Source organism: Galeopterus variegatus, unplaced genomic scaffold, assembly GCF_000696425.1.
Source record: "Galeopterus variegatus unplaced genomic scaffold, G_variegatus-3.0.2 Scaffold7033, whole genome shotgun sequence".
NCBI classification, from domain to species: Eukaryota; Metazoa; Chordata; class Mammalia; order Dermoptera; family Cynocephalidae; genus Galeopterus; species Galeopterus variegatus.
Genome location: NW_007733144.1, coordinates 27,136 through 36,528, shown reverse-complemented (window position 1 = coordinate 36,528; position 9,393 = coordinate 27,136). Strand labels below are relative to the sequence as shown.

At 39.5% G+C, this 9,393-nt stretch overlaps 1 pseudogene; it reads left to right on the top strand.

Annotated features, from left to right (window-relative positions):
- LOC103607002 overlaps nucleotides 1–6,004 on the top strand; it is an 18,776-nt pseudogene extending 12,772 nt beyond the window's left edge.
- The last annotated feature ends 3,389 nt before the right edge of the window (nucleotides 6,005–9,393 follow it).

Below are 9,393 nucleotides of genomic sequence, written 5' to 3'. Positions count from 1 at the left end.
CTCTAATTTCTCTCAGCAGTGGTTTGTAGTTCTCATTATAGAGATTTTTCACATGCTTGGTAAACTCAATTCCCAAGTATTTTATTTTTTTGGTGGGTATTGTAAACTGTAGGCAGCATATAGTAGGGTCCTCCTTTTTAATCCAGTCATCCGGTTTGTTTCTTTTGATTGGGGAATTTAAGCCTTTTATATTAAGAGTTGTTATTGAAAGGTGTTGATTTATTCCTAGCATTTTATTGGTTGTTTGATTGTCTTAGGTGTCTTTTGTTCCTTGCTTTCGGATTTACTGTTTGTTTTCTGTGTTTGTTGGTTCCTTAGGTTGTAGATAGCCTTTTTGTTTGTTTGTTTTCTCTTCATGAATGCCATTTTTATTATACTAGTGATTTTTCTTGTTTTTTTATGGCAGTGGTAGTTATTTTTCAGGAACCAAACCCAGTACTCCCTTGAGAATTTCTTGTAAGGGTGATCATGTGGTGGTGAACTCCCGCAGTTTTTGTTTGTCTGAGAAATATACTATTTGCCCTTCATTTTGGAAGGCTAACCTTGCAGAGTAGAGTATTCTTGGCTGGAAATCTCTGTCTTTTAGTATTTTGAATATATCATCCCATTCCTTTCTGGCTTTTAGCGTTTGTGATGAAAAGTCTGATGTTAGCCTGATTGGAGCTCCCTTATAGGTGATTTGATGCTTCTCTCTTGTAGCCTTTAAGATTCTTTCTTTGTCTTTGAGTTTTGCCAATTTTACTATAACATGTCTTGGAGAAGACCTTTTTGGGTTGAATACGTTAGGAGATCATTGAGCTTCCTGGATCTGAAGATCTGTGATTTTTCCTATACCTGGGAATTTTTCTGCCACTATTTTGTTGAATATGTTTTCAATGCAATCTCCTTTTTCCTCCCCTTCTGGAATTCCCATGACTCGGATATTTGAGCGTTTAAGGTTGTCTGATATCTCTCTCAAATTTTCTTCAATGCCTTTGATTCTTTTTTCTTTCTTTCTTTTTTTTTTTTCGTCTGCTTTTGTTATTTCAAACAGCCCATCTTCAAGTTCAGAAGTTCTCTCTTCAACTTCCGCAAGCCTGCTGGTTAAACTCTCCATTGTGCTTTTTATTTCGCTGAATAACTTCTTCAGTTCGGCAAGTTCTGCTACATTTTTTTTCAGGGCATTGGTTTCCTTGTACATTTCCTCTTTCAGGTCCTGTATACTTTTCCTCATTTCATCATGATGTCTAGCTGAGTTTTCTTGTATCTCACTCAGTTTCCTTAGAATTATCACTCGAAATTCCATGTCAGTCATTTCAAGGGCTTCTTGTTCTATAGGATCTAGAGCTTGAGAGTTATTATCCTTTGGTGATGTACTTTCTCGATTCTTTGTATTTCTGGTATCTTTTCTTTGATGTTTATTCACTGTGGCAGGGGGTTTCACAGTCCACAGGTTTGACACTATTTACTGACTAAGATGTTGCTGTGTTTGCCAATTTGGTATGGCTACCTCAGTGACTACTCAGTTGTCCACTAGTACCTTGTGTGTGTGGTTGCCTTGGGTCTTGGGCCTCTCCAGGGAGCCACCTCTCTGGTCAGCTTGGACTCTGCCAGGCTGTTGGATCACAGGGCAGTACCGCAGGGTGTGTGGTATCTGCCGAGTTTCCACTTCCCATGCTGGAATTCTCCCTGTTCCATGCAGGACTTCTCCCTGTTCCATGCACTGTGGCCCGGCTGCTGGGATGCGCCAAGGCATCACAGAGCATGTGGTCTCTGCAGAGCTTCCCCTTCCTCTGCAGGATGTCTCCCCACTCCAAGCGCACTAGTCCAGGCTGGGAATGGAGCCGGGTGCCTGCGGTGAAGCCTACCTGCTGGATCATGCAGTGGTGGCCCCACAGGGTTTGTGGTTTCTGCAGAGCCTCTGGCTCCCTTGCTGGACGTCTCCCCACTCTGTGCGCACTGGGCTGGGTTGGGAATGGAGCCAGGTGGTGGCAGTGAAGCCTATCTGCCAGATCGTGTGATGGTGGCCCCGCAGGGCATTTGGTCTCTGTGGAGCTTCTGCCTCCCCTGCTGGACGTCTCCTCGTTTCATATGCACTTGATGTTATGTTTTTATAGTTTAAATTGGTTGATTTGTGGGAGAGAGCGACGCTAGGGACCGTCTATTCCTCCATCTTGACCTGAAGTCCGTACTTGATTTTTTTAAAAATTCTTTTTTATTGTCTATTTCTCTTCTAATTTTATTTACTCGTGTTTATCATTTTTTTTTCTAATAGATTTTCATGTTTTTTTGATTTTTTAAAGGTGGTATGAGTTCTTATTAACACCACCCTCACTTTTCATAGAGAATCTTTGGGCATGTCTGCTCTGAGACATCTGATGCTTTAAGATGACTGTCTATTAGTATGATGACCTACCAGATGCATTTCATCATTTGCTTTCAGGGCATCTTATTTTCTTCACTCTGGCATTCTAACCAGGCATTTTCCTGCCTTTCCTGTGTACTCTGAAGTCAGGAAACTTGTAATGGGGGAAGCTAGTATTTGAACCCAAGCTACCCAAACCACATCACTTATACTTTTAAAAAGTTGTTTTAAGAAAAATGTTTATTTAAAATTTATATTTAATTTTTAACTGCATTGAATTGTAATGCAAATTACTTTTTAGAAGCCATTGAGATTTTCTGAATTCTTGATATTTTATCAGTGTTTGTAAATATGAATTTTTATAAAGTTTTATTCTTTCTTTATAGGAAATAGAATGGTATGTCACATCTAATTTCATGCATGTAGGTGTAATTACAGTGTTTAAATCCTTTATAGTCTTATTTTTTTGTTTTCCGTCAATATGGCATTTCAATAATGGTTTGTTAATATTCTCCACACAATAGTATTTCTATTGATTGTTTTTAAATCAAGATATCATAATTTTCATTTGCTTATTCCCTAAATATTATGTGATAATAATACCAGCTTTTCTATATTTTCCTTTTAGTCTGATAAAATTTTGCCTATGCTTTTATTTGGAAATTCTAACTTTTTCTTAACATATTTACCTAATTAAAAAAATAATGTTTTGTCTTTTATTTCAACCTTAAACTTGCTCAGTTGTCTGTTCACTTGCATATTACATTCTGTTTTTTGTTCTTAATGATTATATTCTAATTTTGTCTTTTTTGAATATATCATTACTGCTTGCTTTTCATGTTTTAAAACATGTGGAAGATGGAAGTCCTACTAAGTGGTATCTTAAAGTATTACTCCCCAATGAATATGTATAATCAAAAAAAATTTTTTTAAATCTAAACTTTAAAAAAAGTATTAGTTTGATTTCTAAAAATCATTTTTATCTAATTGTTATTGCCAGACCAGTCTTGGCTTGCCCTCTCGCATTAAACAAATGACTCGAAAGTCCAGAAGTTGATGCAAGGATTAGAAGGTTTATTCAGATAACCGGCATCTGGGGGATGACCAGGCTAAAATCATCCCACTTCTGATGCCTGTTCTGGGGTTTGTAAAGAGGAAGAGGCAGGAAGATGAGGTAACAGTCTTTGTTGTAAATTTTAAAAAGCAGGGGAAGAGTCTGGGACCAGCAGATGGTCTGAGTCAAATGTCAGGGTCCCATGATGGATTGGAAACTTCAGCATCAGAGTCTGTGGTCAGCTTCAAGTCCTTGATGTTACCTCGAGGTTGGAGCCCTTATCTCCTAGGAGAGCTCAAGGATCATAACCTCAGTCAAACATCATAGAAATCCCTGACTTGGATTTCTAATTAACGTGAATGCAGTTTTCCTTTAAGTAAGAGGGAGAGTTTACAACTAGCCAATTAGAGAGGTAAGAAAAACAAGAAACTTAATTTCAGTCCTTCATTGCAGGTGCACCCCTCTGAAGTAAATCAACATAAGAGGGGGTGATTTCATCTCTGGGCAGTCTCTCCATTCTTCTGCTAACCTCAAGGAATTGATGATTATCAGTTCCCAAGTTAAGGACTGACTGAAATGTGCTGCTTGGTCTCAGTTACCCCAAAGATGGTTGTTTTTCTGGCTAAGGTCCCTTTCATAACTAACAAAATGAAAATAATTTAACCGTTTTTCAGAGAGGAATAAGAATTGGGCTTTCTATGCGGGCAGGGCGGGGCAGGGAACGTGCATGCACTGCAGTGTGCCTGCGTGCTCCTGGATAGCGCGGGGCGGGGCCTGTGCCTCTCCACTGCACAGGCTCCGCTCAGGCCAGCCATGCCCCCACCACCCAGCAGGAGTTGGAGGAGTTCCATGCTCAGTGTCGCTGGCAGCCTCTGTACTTGGACATTTGAAATGAGTCCCATGACTATCCTCATAGAGTGGCCATGTTCCTGTTGGAAATAAATTGTAATGTAGGGGGGCATAGAATATAAGTAGTAGAATTGTAGAAAAATATAACCTTAATGTATGCAGTCTTGTAGCAGTGCATAAGCAAAGCAGTTTTTTCAGGGGCCAGAACAAGGGTCAGGCCCGAGCACACTGAACAATGCATAAGCAACGCAGCTTATCATGGGCTGTGACAAAGGTCAGGTCCGAGCACACTAAACATTAATAGCCCCCACTGGTTTCAGGAAATAGCTGGTTCAAAGGCCACCAAGCCAGACCCCGGGGAAGGTAAACAATTGAGAAATGCGATAAGGGGTGCCAGCCTGTTAAAGCCCACCTGTAAATCCAAAAGGCGCCAACTGATGCCCACCTGTAAATCGAAAAGCACCACAGATAAGCAACAGATGATCCTATCACAATATCCGTTCAAAAAAACTGTATAAAAGCTGCTTGCATTGTGAATTTGGGGCCGCTCCTGTCCTGAAAACGGGGCGACCTCCAGCATGCCGGAAATAAAAACCTCTTGCTTTTGCATCGATCTCTGTGCCTCCTGGTCTTTGCGAGATGAGCCTTCCCATCAAGTTAAGATTCGTGCTTTCGGCCCGGTCTTACATTTCCAGAAAACCGAAATCAAAACAGATACACAGATGTAAGCCCATGGGATCACAGTCGTGTTAAACTACAAAATACTGAAAATGATTACATTAATGCCTGCTTAGTTGACATAGAAGAGGCACAGAGGAGTTACATGCCAACACAGGGTCCACTTCCTAATACATGCTGCCACTTCTGCCTCATGGTTTGGCAGCAAAAGTCCAGAGCAGTTGTCATGCTAAACCGAATTGTGGAAAAAGAATCCCTTCAGTGTGCACAGTACTGGCCGACGGATGATCGAGAGATGCTGTTTAAAGAAACAGGATTCAGTGTGAAGCTCTTGTCAGAAGATGTGAAGTCATATTATACAGTTTGTCTACTACAGCTAGAAAATAGCAATCATGGTGAAACCAGAACAAAGCTCACTTTCCTTATACTACCCGGCCAGATTCTGGAATCCCTGAATCACCAGCTTCATTTCTCAATTTCTTGTTTAAAGTGAGAGGATCTGGCCGGCCCGGTGGCGCACTGCTACAGTGCGCCGCTTGGGAAGCGTGGCAGCGCTCCCGCCGAGGGTTTGGATCCCACATACAGACCGGCTGCTCACTGGCTGAGCGAGATGTGGGAGCAACACCGAGGGTTGCGATCCCATTGCCGGTCTCGGTCCAGTACGGGCGCGACACTGAGGGTTGCGATCCGTTGCCGGTCACGAAAAAAGACAAAAAAAAAAAGGGAAAAATAAATAAATAAATAAATAAAGTGAAAGGATCTGTCTCCTTGAACCCTGAGCACAGGTCTGCAGTGATGCACTGTGGAGCAGGCATTGGGAGGTCTGGCACCTGCTCTCAGGTAGACACCCGTCTTGTTCTGATGGAAAAGGAGATGATATTAACATTAAACAAGTGTTATTTAATATGAGAAAATATTGAACGGGACTTACTCAGATACCAGATCACCTCAGATTCTCATATGTGGCTGTAATAGAAGGAGCAAAGTATGTAAAGGGAGATTCAAATATACAGAAACAGTGGAAAGTACTTTCTCAGGAAGATTATCTCCTGCTTTTGATCATTCACCAAACAAAATAACAACTGAAAAATACAATGGGAACAGAATAGGTCCAGAAGAAGAAAAACTGACAGCTGACTGATGTACAGGACTTTCCGCTAAAATGCAAGATACTGTGGAGGAGAGCAGTGAAAGTGTTCTGCAGAAATGCATTCAAGAAGACAAAGAAGTTATCACGGCTCAGAAGGTGTAGCAGATGAAACAGGCTAAATGAGACTGAACGAAAAGAAAAAGGTGGTTATATTGGCAACCTGTTCTCACTAAGCTGGGGTTTGTGTCAGTCATTTTGGTTGCAGGTTTTTTTGTTTGTTTGTTTTTTGTTCTGGCTGGACACCATTTTTTCAGCAAAATTTCCTATAAAGAAACAATCAATTTTGCCCATCTAGCTTCTGCACTAGTAGCTGACAGTGCTGGGTTAATCACAAGGATTTGTCTGTTAGCAGCAAATGCCTCATAGGCCCCCCCCCTCCAAATGGTGCAGTAGAACAGACATCAGCCAGTTATGTGGTATTTACAGTCACAAGCCCAACATCTCAGGACTCTTCACGGCAGGTTCCTGTGAAACCCAAACTGTAAATGGCTGTCTAAAATAAAGACATTCATGCTTGTTAAGAACTGGTACATTTTGCAGCTGTATTCATACATGTCTAGCATAGTATTTCACCTGACCAGCCAACAGTGGGAAATCCTTTATTGCAAGGATTTGTTTTTGGAAGCTATCTGGAATTTAACCTGCACTTGATATAAGTAATAAATATTGTGGGTTTACCTACAATATTAATGGAAGAAAAATGATCTTTAAATAATGTGTACTATTTAGTACTAATAGTACTAAAATGTACTATTGACATATGGGCATGAACACTTTATATTCTTAATCATTTCAGGGTAAATATATTTTATAAGTACCTATTTAATCTTACTCTTGTAGTTAAGTGTACTTTTTAGAAGCCCAATCTGAAAGATCTGTTACCACAAAAAAATTAATTATATGTTGATTCAATTGTACTGAATACATTTTTCGAAACAGAAGTTTGACATGATCAGTTAGGACTCTGAAAAAGCAATTTCCACTACATATTTGCATTCATTTGTGTTTTACAGTATTCCCCACTTTTAAAAGAAAAACAAAGAAACAAAATTTTTTTCCTGAAAATATCTTTGGTGGAAAATTCTTCTTACTGGGATAGTCAGGAAACAGTTGGTCAAGACTTTGTAAAGAAATTGGTTTTTGGGCCGGCCCGGTGGCGCACTGCTACAGTGCGCCAGCCCGCCGAGGGTTCAGATCCCACATACAGACCGGTTCCCGCTCACTGGCTGAGCGAGGGGCGGGCGCAGCACCGAGGGTTGCGATCCCATTGCTGGTCCTGGTCCGGTACGGGCGCGACACTGAGGGTTGCGGTCTGTTGCCGGACACGAAAAAAGACAAAAAGGAAAAAAAAAAAAGAAAAAAAAGAAATTGGTTTCTGTAAAGCCCATTACTAATACATAGTATTATGTTTGTTTTTCATGAAATTTGCAATGTAATTACACTAATTTATAACTGGGATAAGTCATCATTTATCAGCACCGCACTCTCCCTGATAAGTCATCATTTAGGAAGTAAAAGTAAAAGTATCATTTTATGATCCATGAGTTCAGTTTATTAGCCTGAAGTTTGGTTTTTTTTTTGTCCTTTTTGAGACCGGCCGCACCACACTCAGCCAGTGAGTGCTGTGAGCGCACCGGTCATCCCTGTATAGGATCCGAACCCGCGGCAGGAGCGCTGCTGCGCTCCCAGCACTGCACTCTCCGGAGTGCACCACCGGCTCGGCCCTTAGCCTGAAGTTTTGAAGTAAAAATTTTTTCATGTTCTTTCTACTTCAATAAACAGTACAATGATGAGCAAATATTACATTGTCCCTTTAACTTCTTAATGAGTGTTTTGAAAGCATATTGTTTAATGAATTTAACTGCTCATTTGAGTGCTAGCTTTCTTCAGTTCTCAACATTCCATTCAATGTTTAACTTGTTTGACTTAAACTTTAAATAGTTATTATAAATTTAATTGCTAGGAGGCATAGATAGTAAACATCTATGGTTTTCAAACTCTCCTTATTGGATTTCCAGGAGGGTCCCCAAGAGGTGGCAGGAAAGACTCCCAGCTACCAACCTATACTTTCAACCACAGCATCTCTGCTTTGTCTCTTTTTATGTACCACATGAAGATTTCTGCATGAGGCTTAATTATTTAAAGAGGCAAGTCTAATTTTAAAAGTTTGAAAAACATTGGTATACATAGATATTTTGAATTGACTTGAGTAGCCTTCTTGAATGTGTTAAATTATACTGAAAGTATGAAATCAGGATGCAGGTGGTACTATATATTAAATAAGATTTATATAATGTGTACCTGTGTCCTAATTCAGTATTACTGTGTCTTGTAACTTTGAAATGGAAAGGAAGTAAGAGGGACACTTTCTTATGTCTGTCTGCATTAAGCCTGTGTTCAGGCATCAAGAAAAATATTGAGTTTTCTGCCTTCTTTTCAGCCCGACCTCCTATTCTCTGTTAATCTAATCTATGTTTATTAATGTTGTTAAAATTTAATTCCTCATTAAATGTTTTGCCTAATATTCTATTTTGTTACCTTAGTCCTGACAAGCATTTAGGACTTGCCAGAATCAAACTTTTATTTGGAATTTGACATTTAAAAAAATTATCTTTTTATCATTAGCAAGTTTGTTTTCTCTGAAAATTGTTTTTTAAGCACATTTTTAATGGTTAATAATTCATAGCTCTGAAATTCAGAGAATGTCTTTAATAAGGTCTGCAGAAATGATACCTTAGGCCCAGAAATGATTCCTGAGGCCCTACGGATCTGAGACTGTTTGGTCGATAGTACATATAAGTTTTATGGTTAACTGAATATAACATTTTTTCATAGTCTTTCCCTGAAAAGTTATCCTTGCTTTCACCTCTGTTTCTTTGTCATTTAATTTTTTCTTTGTAGATGACCTATTTCAGTAGAGTACTTTGGGGATAGAAAGATAGACCTAGGGGTAGAGAGATGGTTTCTGTACTTTTCCTATTTGAAAATATAACAAGGATAAAGTTAGTATTGATTTTGGTCTTTTCCTTTAATCTCAGATATGAGGGCTTTCTGCAGGTCTGGAAATCCTTAACATGTGTAAGTTCTTAATTGGTTTCCTTAAATTGAGGATTATCTATTATTCGCGGGTTGTAGCGCTGTGGACAGTGTTCTCTGGTTCTCCCTTTCTACGTCTCATCTTTTTAATCGTTTTTATGACTGTCTGTACTCTCATGCTGTTTCTCGTCATTTGTCATCAGCATCACTAATCCAGTTTTTCTGCACCAACTGTGTTATGTGTTGTTTATCATTGTACCTTTTATTTGGGTTATTATGATT